Here is a 26,800-nt window from a genome sequence, read left to right as displayed (position 1 = left end):
CTTGAAGCCAAATTCTCCAAGTGACTTAAAAGATAATATTTTATACAGGTTGCAAAGGATATGTAAGTGTCAGTTTTTATTTTTTAAATGAATCACACATCCAGAAGTTGATGTAGAAAATTAACCTCCTCATGTATTGTGCAAAGTTCAATGATAAAAAGTATATTATTTCTTACCAAAACTTTCTTACTGAAAGTTTTATAAACTAGGAAAACCCTAGAGTGTATCATGAATTGTATTTATGAGTTAATCAGTGTCAAGAGCTTTGAAGGTTATGAGAATTTAAACTAATTGCAGCTAACCCAGTTCTGCTGCCAGTTTCATTGGTAGCAGAAGACACAAGACTCAAGATTAGAGACAAATTATTATTTGCATTACAGAAAGCAGCATGAGGGCACCATATGTGTGTTGTTCCTTCTTGCTCCCCACATGACATGGGGGTGATGCTGACGGATCCAGGGGAATGTTGCACATGCCATATGTCTGCATCATGCAACAAAACCAGAATCCCTTACAGTGGGCAAAAGCAAACATGTCCTTTTTCCTGGAAGGAGAAATTATCTTTGCTACACCAAATAAGTAAATTTGCTCATTGCTCCCAATGAAGAAACTGTATTTTTCTGTACAGTCTGAACAGTCAGTACAGATGACTGCTCACTGTACAGACGTCTTTGAAAAGATAGTCTAGAGAAAAAGTGCAATTATTGCTGAAAAATGTTTAGAAACACTGGAGTCTCATAGAAAAGTTTCTCTCAATAAATCAAGAGTGGGCTAATTTTAAAAATAATTATTTAGGCGACTTAAAATTGTACTAAATATAACGTTTGATTTTCCATAGACATTTTACCCTTTTTAAGTAACATCTTAAGTGAGTGATAAAGAGACAATATCATATAGGATTGTATATTTCTAATAAATTCATTGTATTTTATTATTAACTTTTATTTGGTTCTAAATATCAAAGAAACGCATTGGATCAGTGGGTAAAAAGTAGTTGTTATGATTACTCCATTGTTTAACACTGGGACAATTTCCAGCATCTCTTGACAGTTCTTATAATCAAAAGACTTTTGACACCAGTGTGTTTATCTAAAAGACAGCCAATTTGCAGCCTCCCAGCATAACTTTTTAAAATAGGCCCTCTGTATAACCTATCGTAAGGTCAATTGATTTGGAACAACACCTAGATTGGGGTGGAGATAACTGGAAGAAGTGTTATTACCTAGGGGTCCTAATCCAGACCCCAAGAGAGGGTTCTTGGACCTCATGCAAGAAGGAATTCAGGGTGAATCCATAGATTAAAGTGATAGCAAGTTTATCAAGAGGCAGGAGAATCAATTGAACCCAGGAGGCAGAGGCTGTAGTGAACCGAGATCATGCTACTGCACTGCGGGCTGGGTGACAGACTGAGACTCCATCTCAAAAAACTAAAAAAAAAAAAGTAAAGAAATAAAGAATGGCTACTCCATAGGCAGAGCAGCCGTGTGGGCTGCTCCACTGAACATTCTTATAGTTATTTCTTGATTTTTTTTTTCCATTTTTCACTTTAATTTTTATTTTTTTAACACTTCACTTTTTAGAACAGTTTTATGTTTACAGGTAAAGAAGCAGAAAGTACAGATAATTCCTACATACCCCACCATCTCCAACCCCACTACTTGCCCTATTACCAACATCTTGAATTACTGTGGTATATTTGTTAGAATTGGTGAGCAATATGAACACATTATCATTAATGAAATCCATAGTTCACACTGAGATTCACTGTAGAATGTGTGACACAAACGTATAATACATGATGACTCATGATTTTATATGCTAAACAAGAGATGGATTATTCATGAGTTTTCTGAGAAAGGAGCAGGGATTTCCCAGAACCGAGGGTTCTTCCCATTTTTAGGCTATACAAGGTTACTCCCTGATACTGTCAGGGCATTTGTAAACCACGTGGTGTTGTTGGAAGCCTCTCTTAGCTGCTAGTGTATTATAATTAGCATAAAATGAGCAGCAAGGACAACCAGACTTTTTTCTCATCACCATTTTGGTTTTGGTAGGTTTTGGCCAGCTTCTTAACCACATCCTGTTTTATCAGCAAGGTCTTTGTGACCTGTATCTTGTGCCAACCTCCTGTCTCATTCTGTGACTAAGAATACCTAACCTCCTGGGGATGCAGTTCAGCAGGTCTCAGCCCCATTTTGCCCATCTCTTATTCAAGATGGAGTTGCTCTGTTCAAACACCTCTGACCGAAGGTGTCCTCAAGTGGCTGGCAATTTTTGGGGCCATCTCAAAAATTCTGCCTACCACATCGGCCATTTACAGCGTTCTAACAGTGTATATCTGCCCCCATTCTGCTTCTTATTTAAATACTGATTATTATATATTTACTTTCTTCTTTATTCATTAATTGCTTTCCCTCCGTAGGAGAAAAAGGTTTTCTTTTTAGCTCCAGGGGTAAGAGAGTCTGCAACTGCTGTGTTAGCTATTCCCTGCACCCTAGAGACATAAACTTTAGCAGGTCAGCTACATCCCACTAACACTGCTAACATCGTGTATCTATAAAACATAAAACAGGTAACGCTACCATCTGAACCCTATTACTGGCATTTGAAATAACAATCCTAGGGACTATCCAATCCTAGGGACTATACCAATAGACCACAAGGCAAGAAAAAGTGGTTCCTTTTCACGAACTACTATTAGCTGAGCACAGTTAAAAGAAACTATAAACACAGCCTCACAAAGCTCCCTCACTGCCCTCCATCCCTTGAAGTCAGTCAAGACAGTCCCCTAGCATTGACAATTAAAGGACAAAGATTTTCTCAGAGAAACCATCTGGTCAGTAGATTGACCCAAAACTGTTATTTAGATACCATGAAAGTAATGGTAGCAACTTTATAGGTGAGGCTTATCAAGAGCCTCACAGACATAAAGAATTATAATGAAAGCAAGTCTCAGATAAATTTTTTCATGCATAACTATGTATGAAATTTCATTATTCTGGGGAAAAAATAATTCATTCAACATGTTCTGTAACCTTGGATGAAGTGCACTCTCTATTTTTGCGAGATGTCCAATCTGACTTTGGATGAAATATCACTGACCTCTGGCTCCAGTATTCTAAAGGTACAATACTGTTTGCCCTGTAGTCAGAAATCTCCAATTCAGTGGCTAGACACAAAACCATTTGGTGATCCCTGCCTTGGGTTCCCTTCCTATGCTTTCTGACTACAAGACTTACTCAAGTCCCATACTTTGTTCATGCAAGATTGGTATTTTCTTAAAAAGTTTAGGTAATCCCCATATATTGAATGCTAGCTATATCAAGAGAGAATTCAGCTATAACTATGCTGATGAATAGGACACTAATTTCATAAAAATCAATTTTTAAAAAATGTATTAACATAATTATTAAAGTCTTTGGTGTCACTTCAAGATCAAAATAGTGGAAACACCTGTAGTTGCTTTGTCTGGAGTGTAGGCTTTCCAATATGTAACCTGTCCTGCAATCTAATAGCGTATTAACCTATTACTTTCTGAATGAAGTAACTGACTGCATATAAGGCCTAACTTGAACATACTTATGCATATTACGCTCTCTAAACAGAAGTATTTTAAAATAAAGTAAAGCTATCTTATAACTACTGTTTAAGTATCTTGTAGTCAGGCTACTTCCGTCTCTGAAATGGCTTAAAGGCCTACTGCCTAGGGCTGAGTTCTCTGGGGTGTACCACACTTTTTCAATAACTTCCCCATCTCACATTTTCCATCTGCCACAGACCTATAGGTAAAAGCTACTCACTTCAGCCCTATTCATGCCTGGGAGACATCTTGCCCTCTTCCCTCCACCTGTTTTCAAGGCTTCATTATTTCTTTGCTTCACTATTTCAAGAGACTTTATTTGCACATAATGGAAGACAAGTGGCTTCCGAGGCAAGGGAAAGAAAGGATCCTAAATATTTTTATAGATAAGAGAAATAAATGAAATACAGAAAACAAAATAAAAACTAATATATCAAATTATCATGTCAAAAAACTAATTTTTTTATTGTAGAAAAAAGTTGAAATTGTACCTTTGGTTTTGGTGATTTACAATGTGTTATTTTCTTTCCTGGCCAGGAGAGAAAATAACCTGTGCTAGGACTTGACCTGTATGCACCTGAACCAAATTGGACCCCGCATGACGAAGACGGGGCTGGGAAGTCACCGTATTTTGAGTATAATGAACATTCTCATCCTGGCGTCGATACAGTTTTCACAAGGAACTTTAGGAGAAGCCTCTATGCTAACCTAGCAGAGTGATTATCTCCACATGTGTCCTCTCTACTTACTCATCAGTACTATGTCAAAGGGACTATGTACTCACACCTGAAAAATGTTTAGTTAATAAGTCTAGTTGTTTAATTTGCAACAGGATGTATAAGGAAGGATAAAGGTAGCCTGCTCTTATCTGTCCAATGAACAAATTCTTACTAACTTTTTATGTCTCACCTTAAATACTAGCTCATTCATAAAGCCTTTCCTAGTTGCCTGGAACTTTTCTGCAGCCATGCTACTTCAGTAGCTATATATATGCCTTAGCATAGAAGAAACCTAATATCTTATCATTCGTTGCTCATCTGTTATTCAGATAAATGGTTTTTATCTTTGTATTCATAATCCCTAGTTCAATGTCTAGCACATACTATTAACCGGAAATGTTGAGTTTAATGAACAATTTCTTGACTAGCAGAAAAATTCCATGGTTTTTATCTTTGTATTCATAATCCCTAGTTCAATGTCTAGCACATACTATTCACCGGAAATGTGAGTTTAATGAACAATTGCTTGACTAGCAGAAAAGTTCCATGACTCAGTGGGAGAAGATGACAGCATGGACAGATAAGCATGACTTTCGGGAATAGAGGAAGAACATCTTTTCTTCTAAAATTGGTAATAAGAAATAATACAAAGCAGACATAAATAAGATTGTAGGTATAGGCATAGGAAGTTAAAAATAATTTATTCCTTTTTTTAATGCAAAATAAAAGACACAATGGATGGAGGAAGGTATTAGAAACGGGCAGAAACTTTAGAATTGTAGTGTAAGTTTGAAATAGTTCTTGAGAGAAATGAAAGAAGACACAGCTAGGAACACAAAAAGTAGTTTCTCAATGACACCCAGAACCTGACGGTAGCTGCATACCATTAATTTAAAAAATGACAATGTAACAGTATTCAACCACTTAGGGCAGCCAAAAATAAACTGACCACTCAGTTAAATTAATATTGTCCCAAGTAGGTAAAAGATCACAACCTACATATTTAGAAATATGTTCATCAAATGATAATTTCCTACATTATCATGTAGAGTTCATGGGCAGCTTACAAGAGAGTGTAAGTAATTAATACTTAAAAGTTTCTCTAGTGACAGGCATCTAGTGCTCAACCAGAAGCCATGATTTTTGAAACATATGTAAGGATAGTGTGAGGGAGCTCTAACAGTGAAACAGAAGACTATCTGCAGTGGTGGAGAAAGTCTAGCTCCTAGAGAGGTGACTCCAAAGGTGGGTATGCAAAAAAGCTTTCGGCCTAAAAGTGATAGGAATTGAAATTTTATACCAAATACTAGATTTGGGTCATTCTCACATTTATTTATTATAACATTTGATAAATAGTGTGTTATTTTGCATAACTTTGGAATAATATTTCACTTTAGAAATGTGAAATTTTTATCAAGAAATAAAATATTTTCCACACCTCTTCATGCTAGAAAAATGTTATTGATAAGAGTAACTAAATAGTTTTGTTTCCCTCTTTACTGAAAAGGAAGTAACTAAGGAGACTATTTTTAAAATTGCAAACAGCTGGACAATCAACACCAAGTTCCTATCTCTTGCGTAGGTTGCAAATTGAAAAATGAAATCTTGTCTTGTTTGCACATCCTTAAAAGAGAGTCTGAAAGTGATTTAGTTTCATCACTAAATATTTATGGAAATTGATTAAATGTTACCAGGGACTTACAGAGATATTAGCAACCCCCAGAGCAAAACAAGATCTTTCTTCCATAACTGTGTTCCAAGAAATTTGAAAATATGCTACATATTCTTTTTCTGGAACAGTAATTGAAGAAAAAAATCACTCAATGAATTAAAAATTACTTTCCATGACCTGTCCTCTAACTATTTTCTTTATTTCAGCCTCATATTATCTACTACTGAGCTACATTTACAATATATACACTGGAGACTCATTCTGGCAAATGTCTAATATGTTTTATTTTACTAAGAAAGGTATTATGAAAGAAAAGAACATTAAATCTCTCTGGTTTTTATTATAAATGTATTTTTTCCATTCACAGTGTTTTACTCTAGACAAGAACTCAATAAAATGAGAAATCCAAATTCATGTTTCTCTTTACTATACAAAGTAACATTTTAGCCTCATAGTTTAACCTGTACAAGATAAAAAGACAGTCTCCAGTAGATACTTCCAGTTAATGCTGTGAAACTTTATTCACACAGAATTTTTAATCCATATATGTAAACAAGATAATTATAAGAAGGAAATGTGAGCAATTACTTCAACCAAATCCTCAAAAAAGCAGCACGATACTCACCTCACCAGCCTAGTATACAATATCTTCCCAAATTGGAAAGCATTTTCATATAGAATTATCAGAGGATGGCCCATTTCCATGCATCAGCAGCAGTCTTACACAACTATCAACACCCAAGCTCTCACACACTAACAAGGAAGGAAGCATCTGTTTCCTTCCCTAATGTCACCCACAGTAGAATCATCCTTTTCCCATATCCCTTTTCCACTCTTACTTCGCTTGTACTAAAATAACTTCCATCTCCCACAGGTTGGCTCAGGGCTTCTGGGGAATGGGCAGGTAAGAAGAAGGAGCTCTTCCTCTTCTCACACCCATTGTTAATTGTCTACCTCCAAGATTCTAAATTTGAAGGCATGTCCTATAACACCCCAAAGGGGAGGACGGCATGAGAGTACAACTCACACAATATCATGAACCCAAATGGACCAGAATAAAAAATATATACCCTTAATCAACCATTTACATCACTTAAAATGTGCTATAGTTTCCTTTTTTCATAATGGCAGTCTGTCCAGTTCATCAGTGCAAATATATTTACATATTAAGAGGATCTTGGACTTTCTACACTTGCTGAGTGACATAATGAATAGCAAATAGGTAAGTTGCTAGGCCAGAAGACCAGAATTATACAGAATACATGTTTTGTACTAAAGTAATTGTTCTGATGGGGAAAGTGCAATTTATTCCCAAGTAATTCTATATCCTTGTAGTCAGAGGGCACAAGAGTTGTAGGTTCACAATTTGAGCAGGTTTATGATGATAATAGTAATAATTGCCAAAACTTATCAGTGGTCATCTATGTGTTAGAAATGTGCTGAATTATTTATATACATAATTCCTAATTAATAACATAATAAGACTACTAGCCTAATAACTGACCAAGCTACCTTCTCTAATGATGGCCTGAACTAACATATAACTGTATGTGTCTATGACTCTAAACCTCTGTGCTCGTTCCTAGACCAGCAATCTTAAGTCTCAGGCCTGCATTACATATTTAAACCTTATTGAGAATCCCAAAGAGTTCTGTTTATGTGGGGGTACATCTATCAATATATATAATTGAAAATGAGAAAACTTTAAAATGTTTTGCACATGAAATCATTTTAAAAAGAATATTCAATATGTTAACATAAGTAAAATCTTTTACAAAAATAATGTTTTCCAAAACAAAAATAAGGCAAAAGAAAGGTACTGCATTACATTATTGTCCATCTCATTAACATGTGGCTTAATAGAAGACAGGTATGCTCTGAAATGTGCTCTGTATTTGATCTATTATAATGTGTTGTTTTGGTTGAAATGTAAGAAGAAATTATAGCCCTACACAGATCCATAGTGGAAACAAAAAAGTAGAAAGACAATAGCATTTTCAGGTAATTATGATATTATTCTTGGATACTATACCAACTTTACAAATGGTAGTTTCTTACAGATTAATTGTAATGTGTTCTCTGAAATTATATCAGTAAACAGTGTGCTCCATTATATCAAAATCCTTTGTTCCATCTTTCATCTTGACAAACTGTTGATGCATAAATGCTTTTTTAAATTATGTATTAGTCATTTGGAAATTTTTAGTTCAATGAATAATGCAGATATTCCAAATGTTGACTTTTTTTTTTTTTTTTTGACACAGAGGGACTCTCTCTCTGTTGCCCAGGTTGGAGTGGAATGGCACAATCTCGGCCCACTGCAACCTCCCCCTCCTGGGATCAAGCAATTCTCCTGCCTCAGCCTCCTGAATACCTCGGACCATTGGTGTGTGCCACCATGCCCAACTAATTTTTTGTATTTTTAGTAGAGATGGGATTTCACCATGTTAGCCAGGATGGTCTTGATCTTCTGACCTCGTAATCCACCTGCCTCAGCCTCCCAAAGTGTTGGGATTACAGGTGTGAGCCACCACACCCAGCAACACTTTTTAATATAAGATTAAAAATAATATGATTTGGTTTTTTTTCTTTATCATTTGTGTGTATATATATATAAGGTTTTATCCTTATGGTTACTCTTTGGCTTACATAAAACACCATATAGTTATATCATTATATTTTAAGCTGATACACCTTAACTTCAATTACACAAAATACTCTGTACCTTTATTTTTCTAATCTTCCACTCTTAATGGTACTAATAATCACATTTAACATGTTTCTATAGTGTGTATACCTCTTAAAGTTATAGTTATTTGCAATATTTTTGCCTTTTAATCTTTGTTAGTTTTAAAAGTGATTTACACACCAGCATTACAGTATCAGAGTATTCTGAATTTGACTATATATTTCCCTTTACCAATAAATTTTATACTTGTATATGTTTTCATGTTGTCACTTACTGCTCATTAATTTCAACTCAAAGAATTCCCTTTAGCATTTCTTTTAAATCAGAGCTCTTCCTGATGAACTTTCTCACCCTTTGTTTTCTGGGATTATCTTTATCTGCACTTCATTTTTAAGGGCAGCTTTGCTGGGTATTGCATTCTTGGTGAGCCTGTTCTTGAAAGGTTTTTTCTTGTAGCACTTAGATATCATCCCACTGTCTATTGGCTTGCAAGGTTCTTGTTGAGAAGTTCACTCATAGCCTAACGAAGATTCCCGAGTATGAGAAGTCTCTTTTTCCTTGCTATTTCAAGATCCTCTCTGAATTTTTGAAAAATTTTTTAAATTGCATTTTAGGTTTTGAGGTACATGTGAAGAAGATGCAAGACTGTTGCATAGGTACACACATGGCAGTGTGATTTGCTGCCTTCCTCCCCATCACCTATATCTGGCATTTCTCCCCATATTCTCTCTAACTCCCCAGGCCCCACTGTCCCTCCCCTATTTCCCTACAACAGACCCTAGTGTGTGATGCTCCCCTCACTGTGTCCATGTGTTCTCATTGTTCAACACCCACCTATGAGTGAGAACATGCAGTGTTTGATTTTCTGTTCTTGTGTCAGTTTGCTGAGAATGGTGGTTTCCAGGTTCATCCATGTCCCTACAAAGGACATGAACTCATCATTTTTTATGGCTGCATAATATTCCATGGTGTATATGTGCCACATTTTACCTGTCCAGTCTATCATCAGTGGGCATTTGGGTTGGTTCCAGGTCTTTGCTATTGTAAACAGTGCTGCAATGAACATTCATGTGCATGTGTCCTTATAGTAGAACGATTTATAATCCTCTGGATATATACCCAGTAATGGGATTGCTGGGTTAAATGGAATTTCTATTTTTTGGTCCTTGAGGAATCGCCACACTGTCTTCCACAATGGTTGGACTAATTTACACTCCCACCAACAGTGTAAAAGTGTTCCTATTTCTCCACATCCTCTCCAGCATCTGTTGTCTCCAGACTTTTTAATGATCACCATTCTAACTGACATGAGGTGGTATCTCAATGTAGTTTTGATTTGCATTTTTCTAATAAGCAGTGATGATGAGCATTTTTTCATGTTTGTTGGCCTCATGTATGTCTTCTTTTGTACAGTGTCTGTTCATGTCCTTTGCCCACTTTTGAATGGGCTTGTTTGTTTTTTTCTTGTAAATCTGTTTTAGTTCTTTGTAGATTCTGGATATTAGCCCTTTGTCAGATGGGTAGATTGCAAAATTTTTTCCCATTCCATTGGTTTCCAATTCACTCTAATGACTGTTTCTTTTGCTGTGTAGATGCTGTGGAGTTTGCTTAAGCCCCATTTGTCTATTTTGGCTTTTGTTGCCAATGCTTTTTGTGTTTTGGTCATGAAGTCCTTGCCTATGCCTATGTCCTGAATGGTTTTGCCTAGATTTTCTTCTAGGGTTTTTATGGTATTAGGTCTTATGTTTAAGTCTTTAATTCATCTGGAGTTAATTTTTGTGTAAGGTGTCAGAAGGGGTCCAGTTTCTGCTTTCTGCACATGGCTAGCCAGTTTTCCCAACACCATTTATTAAACAGGGAATCCTTTCCCCATTGTTTGTTTTTGTCAGGTTTGTCAAAGATCAGATGGTTGTAGATGTGTGGCATTGCCTCCGAGGCTTCTGTTCTGTTCCATTGGTCTATATCTCTGTTTTGGTACCATTCAGCCATGCTGTTTTGATTACTGTAGTGTTGTAGTATAGTTTAAAGTCCAGATCATTACGTGTAGCTGAGTGTTTTTCTTTGAGTTGATCTTTACTGGGATTCCTTTGGCTTCATGAATCTGGATGTCCATATTCCAGCCCCTCCTTGTTGAAAACTGGGACATTTTAAAACAATAGTTCTTTAAATAAGCTTTCTGTTCCTTTCTTTTTACATTCTTATTCTATGATTATTATAATTTGTATATTTGTTAGCTTGAGGATGTCCCATAGGTATCATATACTTTCTTTACTATTTTTTTTCTTTTTGTTACTTTAATTGGTCAATTTCATATGACCTGTCTTCAAGTTTTCTCATTTTTCCTTCTACGTAGTCAAGTCTGCTATTGTAGTTCTCAATGGATTTTTTTCAGTCTGTCATTGTATTCTTTATCTCCAAGAATTTTGTGTGGTTCTTTTTTATAGTTTCTACTCTTTTTCAAAACTTTTCATTTTGTTCATGCCTTGCTTTCCTAAATTTATTTAGTTGTCTTTCTGTATTTTATTGCATCTCATTGATCCACTTTGAGATGCTTATTTTGTAATATTTTTCAGGCAGTTTATAGATATTCATTTCTTTGGGATCAGTTAGGGGAGCTTTATAATCAGGATGTCATGTTTGCTGATTCTTCATTATCCATATATATGTGTGCAGGTGTCTGTGCATTTGAGGAAATAGATTTCTCTTCCAGTCAGTCTTTAAGACTGGATGAGGCAGATGAAGAGCTCTTGTTGAATTCCAAACTGATTAGATTGCCTCCAGAATTACAGTTGAGTGGGAGTAGAGCTGGGTCTTGTGGCTACTGCTTGGTCCACAATGGAATTCATGGTTAGTAAGCCTGTTACCAGGGGCTTGAATGGGTATGGATCTTGTTTGGTCCCTCAATGGATTGGAACTGCCTCAAGGCCCTTGGTCAATAGATATGGGATGAGGATTTACTTTAGGATCCACAGTCAATGGCCCTGTCACCAGGTGCATGGACACATATGGCTTTTTCCAAATCCCTGGGAAAGTTTCCACTTGGTGTGTCCCTGGGAAGGCAGTACTTGCCCTGGACTTCATCTGAGAGGAGCTAGAACCATCATGGGGCTGCTTCAGGGCCTGCAGATGAGACTAAGGTCTACAGGCCTGCCTCTGGAGGTCTGACTGTCTCCCTCCAGGATCTCCCTCTGCTCTAAGACTGCAACTGAGAGGAGCTAGAGCTGAGTTACAGAGCTGTTTTAAGATTCACAGTAGGACTGAGGAGTACAGCAGGTCTCCTTGCAGAAGCACAGTTGCATATGCTTCCCTTTGGATATCTGCACAGGCAGACTGTGTCTCAAACTGCAGCTGGCAATGACTGGAGTCAAATTATAGGACCTTTTCAAAATATGCAATGTGACTTAGGCTGGTTAACCTACCTATACAGGCATGGGTGTGTATGTTTCTCAGTGGGTCCCTGGGCAGGCAGAACTGCTCTCCGATCATAGCTAGGTGGGGCCAGAACTGAGTTAGAAGGTTCTTTTAGGGTCCACAATTGGAAACAAGTTTGACAGGCCTGTTACCTGAAGCATGTGTGGGCATTAATAACTCCTTCAGGTTCTTAGGTGGATGGTTCTGGTGGTACAACAAAAGGCATATGGACAGAGCCATTTCTGAGTCTGGTGAGCCTGCTGACCTGGTGCAGGTCTGCCCTCTTGAAATAGCCCTCCTAGTTAATGAGCTTCACTGGGGTTTCACAACCTTGTACCTGAATTTCAAAGCATCTACAAAGGCTCTTTTGTCTGTGGATGGCTGTGAAATTATTGTTGTTGTGAGAGGATACAAATAGAGAACTTCCTTTTCTGCAATTTTGGTGACATCACTTTCTTTGATTTTTTAAACTCAAGATTATTTTTATTTGAATTAAACATGGCAAAGTATTTAAATTCCTGGTGGTATTAGGCAGCAGAAAATTATATATTTGCTATCTGTGTGGTCCCATTTGCAATAATTAAAGAGGTAAAAACTGGTAAAGAGTTGGTGTTCTTCTTTTTTGATGCATCAAGATGCACTTCCGATTCCCAAGTGTACACAAATGCTCCTATTTTAGACAGACCTGTGCTGTTTAACATGGTAGTCAGTAGGTACATTAGAATACTGACCACTGAAATGTGGCTAGTCTGAATTGAAGATGTGCTGTAAGTGTAAAATACCCGTAAGGTTTTGAAGACAAAAAAAATTGTATAGAATATCTCCATAACATTTTATATTGATTATATATGTTGAAATGATCGCATTTGGCACATAATAAGCAAAATAGGATAATTATTAAGATTAATTTCACCTGGTTCTTTTTACTTTTTAATGTAGCTGCAAAAAACTTAAAACTTCACATGTGACTTGAATTTGGCTTGCATAGCATTTCTTCTATTGTTTTTTTTTTTTCAGACCGAGTCTTGCACTGTCACCCGGACTGGAGTGCAGCGGCATGATCTCTGTGCACCGCAACCTCCACCTCTCAGCTTCAAGCAATTCTCCCGCCTCAGCCTCCCACGCAGCCGGGATTATAGGTGCCCATCACCATGCCCAGGTAATTTTTTGTATTTTTATTAGAGACAGAGTTTCACTATGTTGGCCAGGCTGGTCTCACACTCCCGACCTCTCGATCTACCCACTTCGGCCTCCCAAAGTGCTGGGATACCAGGCGTGAGCCACTGCTTCCGGCCTGCACTGCATTTCTATTGAATAATAAATGTTGCTTTAGCCATTGACAAGAACGAGACTAAATCAATTTCATATTAGCCAGGGATCATAATTAGTTTGATCATTTTTATTAACTCATACTACAGCCCTGTCACTTTACTTTTATGGGAAAATTTTGCCATTGGTCACTATAGATAGTGACCATGACTACAGTATTCCACTATTGTGATTTTTCTTTTTTCAAAACTACAAAGAAATTTTTTTTACTATTTTAACCCTCTTTTTTTTTTTTTTTTTTTTTTAAGATAGAGTCTCACTTTGTTATCCAGGCATGAGTACAGTGGAATGATCATGGCTCACTGCAATGTCAACCACCCAGGCTCAAGAAATCCCCCTGCCTCCACCTCTTGAGTAGCTGGGACTACAGGTATGCACCACCATGCCCTGCTACATTTTAAATGTTTTGTAGAGATGGGGTCTTTCTATGTTGTCCAGGCTAGTCTTGAACTCCTGGACTTAAGTGATCCTCCTGGCACAACCTCCCAAATTGCTGGGATTATGGGCATGATCCATTGTGCCCAGCCTTTGTTTTCTTAAGACACACACAACACACACACACACGCACACACACATCCCTTCCAATAATTTACAGCAAAAAGGGAAAAGAACGACAAAGAAACATAATAACTAATGCCAGAAATTTCTGGTGACTATAGATTTCTTTTTCATTCAATTCATTATAATTGGTCATAAAATATTGATTTTATTTTTAACAAGAAATTTAATCCTGGCCCATTTGTTTTATATCAAAGATTAGTAAAAGTGGCATATTTAGAAAACATCTTTTTATTTATATTTTTTCCTATAACATATATTGTTTGAATAGGATACACATTCAACATGTTCTCTGTTTCTGTAAAGTCTTAAAAAAAATGCTGGGAAATATATCTATCTTAGAAATCAATGAAAGATGAATATCTTTTTCCAATGTGTACAATATATTCTGTCTTATAAAGTTTTTCGGACTGAGAGTAAAAATGAGTCCTCTACTGGAAGCCTTTAGTGACAAAGTGCCTGATGGCAGAGAAAGCACTTGCAAACATTTAAAAATACATATCTTTCCTCAGAAAGTTTCTTTCTACATGTATCCATATCTGCTTTTTGATGTCAGGAACCTGTCTGCAGTTCTCTCACTCTGCCTTTTCTTCTGGTTAATTTTTGTCCCCTTACTCTCTCACACTGAAGTTCAAGTACCCATCTGACCTTTGTGATAAACATCCTAGCCCTTAGCTCAGAGTTTCATGTTCCTATTCTCTGATGTGAATTGTCCCTTAATAATGTATCATAGTAACCAAGAATATTTGTTTAATTAGCTTTTTAAAAGGAACATGAAAATGAAAGACAATCTAGAAAATTTGTTTTGCTATGCGTGGTAATGGCTAGAAAATGTTGTTTGGATGACTGCGAATGGCATGATAAACTTTCCATTGTTTTTTAATTATTTAAAAAAAAACATGCAGCAAGTTTTAACATTTGTCACTTTTGAACGGGATGTAGATTACATCAGCCACATTAACAAATGACCATATGGTCAGGACTTCACAAGACTCAGACAGGAGCCAAAGACCCCCAGGAAGAGTGGCATAAAGGAAATCAGAGTTTGAATCTCAGAGATATTTCGTAACTTCTGTATCTTATTATACTGTGAATTTGGCAGACTTGGTAAGATGCACTGACTTTCCTACATACTTAGGAAGTGAGTCCAGGCAGATGCATAGACACAGAGAAAGCAGAGATTAAGAACAGGTTGAACAAAATGCCCTTGGCATCAGAAAATCTGGGTAGAGCCGATACAAAGATAGAGTTGGAGAAAATGTTTGTGGGTGTCAAAAATTTTTAGCTGATTGTTTGGAACTTCATTACATAATAATCACACCTTAAATTTTGCTTTAGTTGATGTTCTTTATGGCGTCTCAGAATATACTATATTTCTTACATGTTCATCTTAGAAATAACGTAGGTGTGGCTGTATTCCACATCACACACATTCCCAGCTCTATATTAATCCTAGCTAGGGCTCAAAATAGGGTCAATCTGACATGATTAGACATATTACTCTTTCCTCAATCTTATGCCATAAATATATGCATTCTTAACTGCGTGATGCTTTGGGAATTATCTATGAGGACTCAACTCTGTGAAGTTTCTCATAGCATTCCACTGGATGAGAAACTGTCCATGTCAGTATTACATGCATATATTTCAATCTGATTGCTATTTACCAAATGCTCACATGAGACTAGCTTCGCATGAGAACATATTGCAAATGCCCCCACACTGCTGTTTTTCATGTATCTTACCAAGCTTCAGGCGCCATGGGCTAGACTGACGTAGAAATGGTTCCTTATCAATTAGTCAAAGTGACTGTGAAGGCACTTTTATAATTTTGTTTCCTTATGACCTGATTCTTATAATGATATGCCTTAAATTAAGAAGTATTTTTTCATATGATAAACTTGAAAACTTGGCTCTAGATTATTTTAATATGCTTTCATGTGCTTAAATTATAATATTACTTTATTCTTATTTGCAGCAGATATTTCTAAAGTAATATTTTGTTTATTCAAAATCAACAAATTCTAATTTCAAGGACAACAAAATAAATTGGAGAACTGTAATGGTGTCAAGCACCAAAAACATGATGAAAAAACTTGTCAAGACAAGTTGTTCCATTAGCTTCAGTCCCCATGGGCTAGACTGACTTAGAAATGGTTCCTCATAGAACACTTTTACACTGTTGGTGGGAGTGTAAATTAGTTCAACCATTGCGGAAGACAATGTGGTGATTCCTCAAGGACCTAAAAATAGAAATTTCATTTGACCCAGCAATCCCATTACTGGGTATATACCCAAAGGATTATAAATCATTCTGTTATAAAGACACATGCACACGAATGTTCTTTTCAGCACTGTTTACAATAGCAAAGACCTGGAACCAACCCAAATGCCCACTGATGATAGACTGGACAAGGAAAATGTGGCACATATACACCATGGAATACTATGCAGCCATAAAAAGCAATGAGTTCGTACCCTTTGTAGGGACATGGATAAATCTCTAAACCATCTTTCTCAGCTAACTGACACAAGAACAGAAAATCAAACACTGCAAGTTCTCACTTATAGGCGGGTGTTGAACAATGAGAACATAAAGACACAGGAAAGGGAGCATCACACACTAGGGTCTGTTGGCGAGGAACAGGGGAGGGTCAGTTGGGGGTAGGGAGGTTGGGGAGGGATAACATGGGGAGAAATGGTAGATATAGGTGATGGTGGGAGATGGAGGCAGCAAACCACATTGCCATGTATATACCTATGCAACAAACCTGCATGTTATGTACATGACCCCAGAACCCAAAGTGCAATATATTTATACGTATAAAATAAATTAAGAGAAAAAGAAAAAGTGCCTTATCAGTTAGTCAAAGTGACTGTGAAGGTACTTGGTGTGTCTTCATCTTATTAATATCCTAGAAGTATTTTTATTTTAGTGATATAGAAAAAAATACAAACTTGCTTTTACCTAACTTTGTTAGGAATACATGTGACACTTGAGCTGGTATTTAAGAATATATTATTAAACTGAATTTTACCTATTTGTATTTTTTAATGTAGCTGCTAAAAAACTGAGAACTTCTTATGTGGCTTGAATTTGGGTTGTGTTACGTTTCTATTGAACGACGTTGCTTTAGCCATTGGCAAGAATGAGACTAAAATCCACTCCATACTGGCCAGGGATTATAATTAGTTTGATCGTTTTTATTAACTGATACTATAGCCCTCTCACTTCGTTTTTATGAAAAATGTTTTGCCATTGGTCACTGTAGATAGTGACCGTGGCTGCATTACTTCCACTAGTGTAATTTATTTTGCTTTTATTATCTTTATTTTATTTTTACTATTTTAACCCTTTTTTTGTTTGCTTTTGACAAAGTCTCACTTTGTTGCCAGACATGAGTTCAGCTGCAGGATCGTGGCTCACCACAACCTCAACTGCCCCGGCTCAAGCAATCCTCCTGCCTGGACCTCCTGAGTACCTGGGACTACAGGCATGGGCCACCACGCGTAAATGACTAAAAGCTAAGTCATTTTCTATAAGTAATCCTTGCAAAGCAGTTTGGAAAATTATTCAGTAATGAAATTTCATTGCATCTACAGAGATTTAGCTACAATCGCCTTTATTTTCACAATTTAACAACTGACTTTCCCAGTCATCTATCGTCTAACTAATCTTTCTTACAAGAGGATAAAAAAACAATTGATTCCCATCATATTTCTCAGTTTTTCTCAACATGCATGTATGCTCAGAGAAAACATTACTTGTAAGGACTGATAAAATATATTTCATACCTTCCTTCTCAGTACTGACCTCTCGTTATAGTTTTTGTCTTTGGGAGCGTTTTAATCGTAACTGTTACATAGTGTCACGTGGAAAGGAGCCAAAGGATCCACTTCCAAGGGGGCTCAGTTATATGACAACATTTCCTTCCCAAGACGGCCTCTCTATCTTTCTCCCAGCAGGGTATGTAGGTTTCAGAAATGAGTGTTCCAGGGGGCCTGGCTAGAAGCCATTAGTCTCCTATGACCTAGCCTCAGGTCCACTCCATTCATTCTATTCGTCAAACAAGCGGCTAAAGCCTGTCTGAGCCCAGGAGAAGTGAATAAGAGCTTATCCTCTTAGTGAAGGAGTAGCGAACGATTTGTAGCTGTCTATAGTCCACCCGTAAGTTTTTTCTGATGTCATTATTTGTCCTTACATCACATGTGATATCAAAGATATTTTTGGCTATGGTAGCCTTGGGATTCCGTAAAATTCTCTACCCTCACCAGTTTGAGTTTATCTTGAACTGCTCTGTGTCTTCCCAGGTGGGAAGGAGCTCAGAGCATAATACACAGAAATGGAGTTTCACTTAAGCCAATCACAATCTGCATTGCTGTCTTCCACCATTCCTATACTAAGTGGAAGGCCGAATATTATCCAAAGGAGTCCATACCCAGATACTGTCACCAGGAAATCTTGCCACTAAGACAGAGAAGGATGGCAAGGGAGTTCCAATGGTCACCAATCTCTAGTGTACTAGCATGTCCTCAGACTAGTCTGAAAGAGAGGTAGGTTTAGATAGCAGGAATATTCATCACACAGGAAAGGCGAACGGCTTTGACACAGGCTTCCCCCAATCCTGAGTGACAGGCAGCCAGTCTCATGGGAGAGGGGTCATAAGTGCATGTTGAACAATGAGAACACATGGACATAGGGAGGGGAACATCACACACTGGGGTTTGTCTGGGGGTGGGGGGGTAGGGGAGAGACAGCAGGGGGTGGGGAGATTGGGGAGAGATAACATTAGAAGAAATACCTAACGTAGGTGACTGGGGGATGGATGCAGCAAACCACCATGTCAGGTCACATCAGAGACATATTTAAGCACACACCATGGACAAATACTCCAGAAAGAAATGTCCTATCATCTCAGCTGGTTGACTTAACATTTAACAAGCCTATTGCCTTTAACAAGGTGATCTTTTCAACCATGTCCCATGACTGACATGGTTTGAAAGATATTGACACTGTATAAAAGATCTCCTTGTTAAAGGAAGTAGACTTGTTAAAAGCTAAGTTAACTGGTTTACTTACATTACATCCAATATTCAGGTTTTTCCACACTGAAAAAAAATTCTAAGTTTATCTTTATGTAGCTATTACTCGAAACCTGTCTTGTAGCAATGGTGAAAATCTGCTTCCTATGAGGAAATGTAGGCAACCCTGAAGCTCTCATAGGATTTCCCCCACAAGCTACCTAAAAACATATTTCCTCCTCTTTCTCCACTCAGCACCTTAAAATGAGAAGCTATTAGATTTCAGCCTCAGCCTTTTCACCCACTACTTGCTTTCACTGAAGCGTTTTATTCCAGAAACTTCGTCATTTCTACATTAATGGCTTGATAATCTGTATCTCAGTCTCCAACCTCTCTCTCATATCTTCCTGTGTCATAGTTTTTCATTTGAATTTCCTTTATCTAGTTAGTATCTTTTAGCTTCTCAGAATCAATGGGTACAAAAGTGAACTCAATATTTCTTATCCCCCTCTCTTGAAAACCTATTTTTACTATTGTGATTTTCCTGATTAGATTATGGGCATAACTATACCCACTTGGACTCAACCCAAATGCCCATCAACGATAGACTGGATAAAGGAAATGTGGCACATAAACACCATGGTATACAATGCAGTCATAAAAAGGATGAGTTTATGTCCTTTGCTGAGACATGAAGCTGGAAACCATCATTCTCAACAAACTGACACAAGAACAGAAAACCAAACACCGCATGTTCTCACTCATAAGTGCATGTTGAACAATGAGAACACATGGACATAGGGAGGGACAACACACACTGGGGTTTGTCTGGGGGTGGGGGGGTAGGGGAGAGACAGCAGGGGGTGGGGAGATTGGGGAGAGATAACATTAGAAGAAATACCTAACGTAGGTGACTGGGGGATGGATGCAGCAAACCACCATGGCACGTGTATACCTATGTAACAATCCTGCACCATCCGCACATGTGCCCCAGAACTTAAAGTAAAAAAAAAACAAAAAAAAAAACAAAAAAAAAAACAGAAAGAAGCACTATTTTTACTTTTACTGTCGTGATTTTCCTGATTAGATGATGGCCATAACTGTACCCACTTGAGATTCCTAATGGAAGAGACAGTATCCTGTGGCTCCTCCTTCTCTATCTACTTACATCCAATGGTCAGCTAAGTTTAGTAATTTACCTCAGAAATCACCTTAGGCGCCACAGTCCTAATTCTCCAATAATTGCTACTTAGCTCCAATCTTCATATCTCAAGCTTAGCCCATTGTCATGTTCTTAACTACTTCTTCTCTTCTCTCCTGACCTTTCTAGTCCATCCTCAACACTGAGGGTGGTATTATCATGCTAATGTACACATCTTACTCTATCAACTTTCCTAAAATTGTTTCTCTGTAACTCCAATTACCTTAGCATAGGATTCAGGGGATTAGTTACAGAATCCCTGCAGATACCAAATCCATGGATGCTCAAACCCCTTATATAAAGTGGCACAGTATTTGCATAGAACCTACACACAGTCTCCTGTATACTTAACTAATCTCTAGATTATTCATAACATCTAATACAACATACATTCTATATGGAAACACAGTTGTGTCCCTTCATGACAGGGATACATTCTGGGAAATGCCTCTTTAGGCAATTTTGACCTTGTGAGGATATCATAGCATCTACTTACACAAACACTGATGGTCTAACGTATTACAAAACTAGGCTCTGTGGTACTGCGTATTGATACTAGGCTACAAACCTGTGTACTTGTTCCTGCACTGAATACTACAGGCAATTGTAACACAGTGATAAGTGTTTGTGTAGCTAAACATATATAAACAAAGAAAAGGTAAAGTAAAAATAAGCTACTATAAACTTACGGGACCACCATTGCATATTTGGTCTGCTGTTAACTGGAACCTCATATGTGACACATGACTAGAGTTGTTATATTGCATTGTTGTGTTATTTGTTGTTTTTTCCCTAATATTTTTTATTCAAAAAATCCAAATGTGTGGAACCTGCAGATATAGAGGGCCAACTATATCCATTCACCACATGGACCCAGTAAACCTTCTAGCTTCATCATCAACTTACTCTTTCCTTCTCCAAAGCTCTGGCCAAAACAATCAACTCGCAGCTCTCATAGAGATGCATAAAGTTTCACAATTGGGACTTTACACACTTTATCTCCTCATTAATACAATGCCTTTCTTCCTGCCAACTCTAAAAAACCCCTCTCATCCCTAAAGACCAAACTCAAAATATCGTAGGCTTTATGAACCATGACCTGTCAAATAGAATTAATCATTCCCCGTTCCTGTTCCCATGCTACTAAATCGCTCCACAATGGCACTAAATAATAGTTTCCATATATAAGATTTCCCCACTAGATTAGACAAGGGTAGTGTTTTATTAATTTTTGTATGCTTACGTCATCATGCAAGATCTGACATACAGTATGAACTAAGCATTCATTGAATGGGTTAGAAAATAGCTTAGAGATTATTTAGTCCCACTTCTTTCCCAAAGTTTAAATATCATTTACGATATCCCTGGGAGATGTTTATTAGTCACCACACCAACCTTATCAAGGTCAGATAGCGCAATATTAGAAAGATGTACCATTTCATTATTCAGCCTAACATTTCAAAGGTTTTCTGTGTTAGGCTTCAATTTTGTCTCTGAATCTTCTCCTATACCCTACTCCCACTAGTCCTATTTTTATCCTCTGAAAAAACTTATAATAGAACAGTTTTTTGATATGGCAACATTTCAAGATTCAATCGATTCAACAGATATCTTTCTAAAGATATCTGCTACACCATCCTTTGCTGTCTCATTAATTTAACTATTCTTAACCCCCTGGGAGGGGACACATCTCCTTATATACTTCTCCTTATGTATTTTAGTTTACTGAAATCTCCTTATGGATATATTATTCAGTTCTCAAAGTGCAATGCCAGAAACAGACCCACTCCTCCAGCTGCAGTTACAGCAGGGCATGTGCAGTAGAACTATGATATGCTGATCTGAACGTTACAGATCTTGTAATGTGGCTGCTGACTGCACATTTGCAAAACTTCTTATCTCTGTTTCTAGTTTCAATCTCCCTCAATCTTTCACGACTGATGTTGAGCCATAGTAGAACCAACTGTTCATTCTAGCCTCGACCTTTAAAGAATGCTGAGTTGCTCATGAATTATGTGTCCGTGTAAAGCTCATGTAAGATTTGGAGAGCAGTTTCCAAATCTCTCATTTACTCAGCCTAACTTGCAACTTACCCTATCATCATACTTGTTCTCATCACCTTAGTATGCTTTCCCCTGGATTTTTGCACTGTTTCCATATCTACTTCAAGTCATATTTCTTTTGATGGCCACTTTTCAAATGAATTGAAAATAACTACCTTGTTACTTGTACTGACACTATTATCCATAATAGATACTGAGCATTAGATACCTTTTTTTTTTTTTGAGATGGAGTTTCACTCTTATCACCAGGCTAGTGTGAAATGGCACAATCTCAGCTCACTGCAACCTCCACCTCCCAGGTTCAAACAATTGCCAAGCCTCGGCCTCCCGAGTAGCTAGGATTACAGATATGTGCCCTCACGCCCAGCTAATTTTTGTATTATTAGCAGAGATGGGGTTTTACCATGTTGGCTAGACTGGTCTTGAACACCTGACCTCAGGTGGTCCACCTGCCTTGGCTTCACAAAGTGCTGGGATTAGAGAAGTGAGCCACCGTGCCTTGCTTGCGTTACATACTTTCTATGTGCTGGATCTTACCATAGGTACTTTAAATAAATTATCTGGATTTGAAAGGAAAATTTTTATAAAATATGTTTAATCAGAATTGAGGTAAACACCATACTTAACGTGTGAGCGTTCAAAGTCATGTCGTTTTTGGCAAATATTTATCTGTCTTTCATTGTTCTCCAGGATTCAGAACTCATAATTCTTCTTTATCTTCTAATTTATATTCCCTTTAATAAGTTGCAGCCCTTTAATCTGAAATCTTGCTTTCATTCTTTGCTTTCTTTGTAGGTAGAATTTACATAATTTGAATATTTCAGGTCTATTAATGCTGAGCATGACTGTGGCCGAACTCTATGTGCCAGGGGATTAAAATTTCCTGCACCCGGTGGGAGTGTAAATTAGTTCAACCATTGTGGAAGACAGTGTGGCGATTCCTCAAGGCCTTAGAAATAGAAATTCCATTTGACCCAGCAATCCCATTACTGGGTATATATCCAAAAGTCTGTAAATCATTCTACTATAAGGGCACATGTACACGAATGTTCATTGCAGCACTGTTTACAATAGCAAAGACCTGGAATCAACCCAAATGCCCATTGATAATAGACTGGATTGGAAAAATGTGGCACATATACACCATGGAATATTATGCAGCAATCAGAAATGATGAGTTTGTGTCATTTGTAGGGACATGGATGAATCTGGAGAACATCATCCTCAGCAAACTGACACAAGAACAGAAAATGAAACACCGCATATTCTCACTCATAGGTGGGTGATGAAAAATGAGAACACATGGACACAGAAAGGGGAGTACTAAACACTGGGGTCTATTGGGGGGAAAAGGGGAGGGCCAGTGGGAGGGGGAGGTGGGGAGGGATAGCCTGGGGAGAAATGCCAAATGTGGGTGAAGGGGAGAAGAAAAGCAAAGCACACTGCCATGTGTGTACCTACGCAACTGTCTTGCATGCTCTGCTCATGTACCCCAAAACCTAAAATCCAATAAAAATTAAAAAAAAAAAAAAGTTCCTGCACCCAAACATCCACAGCCTCTGTGAACTCACCAGAAAATCAGTCTTGTGTGTTGCAATATACCAAGAGCTCACCTAAAGAAGATAGTATCACCGTGTAAGAGCAATTTGCATACTTTTTCAAACTTAGGGTAACAGTTGCATTCGTTGTTTATTTCTTTCTATTTATTTCCTGACACTTCTTGTATTAAAATTTGCTACAGAATTAGTGTTGAGAGCAGGGCTAAGTCACAACACAGATTGTGGAATGATTTTTAAAAACTTATCTTTCACTGGCATATCACATATTTATTTTCATGTTTTATTTTTTCTTTATCTTCATTGTATTTATATTTTCTTTGTCAATTTCTATTCACCTAAATAGATTTAAGGCACTCTTTTGCTTATTTCTTTACATAAAATAGCTACTCATTAATACATAGTGGTAATAAACCCCAAGATTATTCAAACTGTACCAATTTCCATCCTTCTCTGTCTAACTTATGTCATGCAAAGGGCTGAAAGTGAGACAAAGCAGGACACTTTAAGAGAAAAAAAAAAAGAGCTAGTGTGGTTACATATAATGTAAACTTATATAAGATTAAAAATCTGGGGCCAGGCACGGTGGCTCACAACTGTAATCCCAGCACTTTGGGAGGCCGAGGCGAGCAGACTGCCTGAGCTCAGGAGTTTGAGACCAGCCTGGGCAACACGGTGAAACCCTGACTCTACTAAAATACAAAATATTAGGCAGGCATGGCAGTGTGTGCCTATAGTCCCAGCTATGTGGGAGTATGTGGCAGAATTGCTTGAACCCAGAAGGCAGAGGTTGCAGTGAAACAAGATTGCACCACTGAACTGCAGCGTGGGTGACAGAGCAAGTTATCTATCTCAAAAGAAAAAAAAAATCAGCAAAACCATTTCACTACAAGCCATAAATCCTAGAGGGAAGACTTGAAACTTCAGGGAACTGGGAAGTTAATAAAGCCTTTAAGCACAGACAGGGAAATTTGTATTTTAGAAGAATAGCTGGTGTTATGATATGAAAAAACATACCAGAGGCAAGGCCAGAAATGAGTAGGCTGGCTAGAATTGTTTCTAGTAACAAAGGTGGGAAATATTTTATGACTTACAGTGGCAGTAGAGATAGACGGGAATATATAGGTCTTTGAATCAATCAATTATGTCTGTAGGTCAAGGAGAAAGGCAGAAAATGGGCCCCTGATTTCACACCTTAGGCAAATAATACTATGAGAAATAGGGCATTAAATAGAAAAAAAGTTTTGGAGTTGCTAAGAATTCACATTTGTAAGTGACCAAAAGGAGGCTCTAAGAGTCACCCTCCAAGGGTAGAAATCAAAGCAGTTCGATACTTCATCTCAGTTCAGAAAAACATATTTAGAAAAAGATATAGATTTGGAGAAAATTTGTAAAACAGTTTATGAATGTGCACATATTTTGCATTAGATACTCCTGAGAACTGGAGAAAGTGACACCTATAGAAACCCAGAAGCATCGCCAAGCAACATGGGGACAAAAGTGTGGACCATCAATCTATGGTGTCAGCAATCAATGCCATTGCATGGTGTTTTGTCTCAAATGAAATTTGCAAAGAAGGGAAAGTGGACTATAATATTTATCCCAATGTGGGGCTTAGGTGTGACAAAAGGCAGAGGGGCATGGGAGTTGAAATTCTGACATGAGAATATTGAAAGTGGTGTTTCATGGGTTGTAGCAAAGAGAAGAGGGCAAGGAAAGACAGGAGAGGACCGATAGCTAGAGACAGTAGAAAGGTCAAGAAAATGGAACACTCAATGAGCATGTAGAATGAACTAAGAGTCAGAGGTTGTGCTGAAAGAATAAATGAGTTTTCAGTGTCAAGAGTGCAGCTGCTTTTGGTGAACACACGGTTCAGAACTTTGCCATAGGAAGGGTTGCTGACAGACAGCTAGATGAAGGCATTGAAAGGTTATGGCTATTATTCTGGGCCCTAAGTTTTTGCAGCTGAGCAGAACTACTGGAAAGTCAGTGGATGAAAACTATAAGATGAGGAAGAAGATATGATTGACAAATAGGAAGATTATACAAGAGCAGACTTTGGAGACTGGAGGGGGAAGGCTGTTCGTGTGCTTGCTCTTAATCTGAAAAAAAAAAAATCAATATTTGTCCAAAAGTTGCACTGGGAAGAGAAAGGAATGCTGATGGTTCTCATGTCACCTGCTGGTCCTGACGTTCGTAGCACAGTGGAGAACAAGCAGCCAACACTTGTAGGGACTACAGGGGACAGTCCATCTTTAGAGTCAGCTTGGTTTCACTTACTGCCAAGAAGCAAATGGTGTGTTCAGTTCTGAGAGTAAGGACGTAGGGAAGCTGTGTGCCACTGGATGACTTTGGGGTTCCAGTGGGCAGAGTGTGCAAGGCTGGAAGAGAAGGGTGTGGAGGGGGCTGTGTCCGTGGAAAGCACCTTGCAGTACAGAGATGAAAGCAGAGGGAGTCATGGGGGCTTACGTTTTTGTTTTGACAAAAAGACACCTTAAATATGTTGACATCTTTAACATCATGGTGTAATTAGCTACCCTCAGGGTTTCTTTCACTCAAAATGCATGGTCTGAATGGTCTGTGGTTCCCGGTAATCATGGGTTAAAGACCAAACAGCAGCCCCTGGTGGAGAGGGGTGGTAGTGAGGCAAAAAGGCATGGAGTTCTCTGGAGGAAGACAATCAGAATACATGATGCCTCTTAGACAGCTGCTAAGTAGTAGAGAAGGGCTGTGAATCCATCTCATTTGAAAGTCATGTTATTCTCTTTTTGTTTCACTGCACTGTCCGTCTCAAATTTTATAGACAAGAAATGGATATCCCACCAGCCCTTCCTTAGAATATGGGGAAAATTAATAAACTTGGATACACACAACAAGAGACCAGAGACATCCAGGTAAGGATCATGGATAGTTCTGACAGGAGGAGTCAGCAATCTAATTAGGGAAACAGGCAGAGGAGGAGAAAATGCTAAGGAGGAAATATGGGTTTCAAAAATCAGA

Source organism: Callithrix jacchus, chromosome 3, assembly GCF_049354715.1.
Source record: "Callithrix jacchus isolate 240 chromosome 3, calJac240_pri, whole genome shotgun sequence".
Taxonomy (NCBI): domain Eukaryota; kingdom Metazoa; phylum Chordata; class Mammalia; order Primates; family Cebidae; genus Callithrix; species Callithrix jacchus.
The sequence above is the reverse complement of the archived record's forward strand: the minus strand, read 5'-3'. Positions refer to the sequence as shown.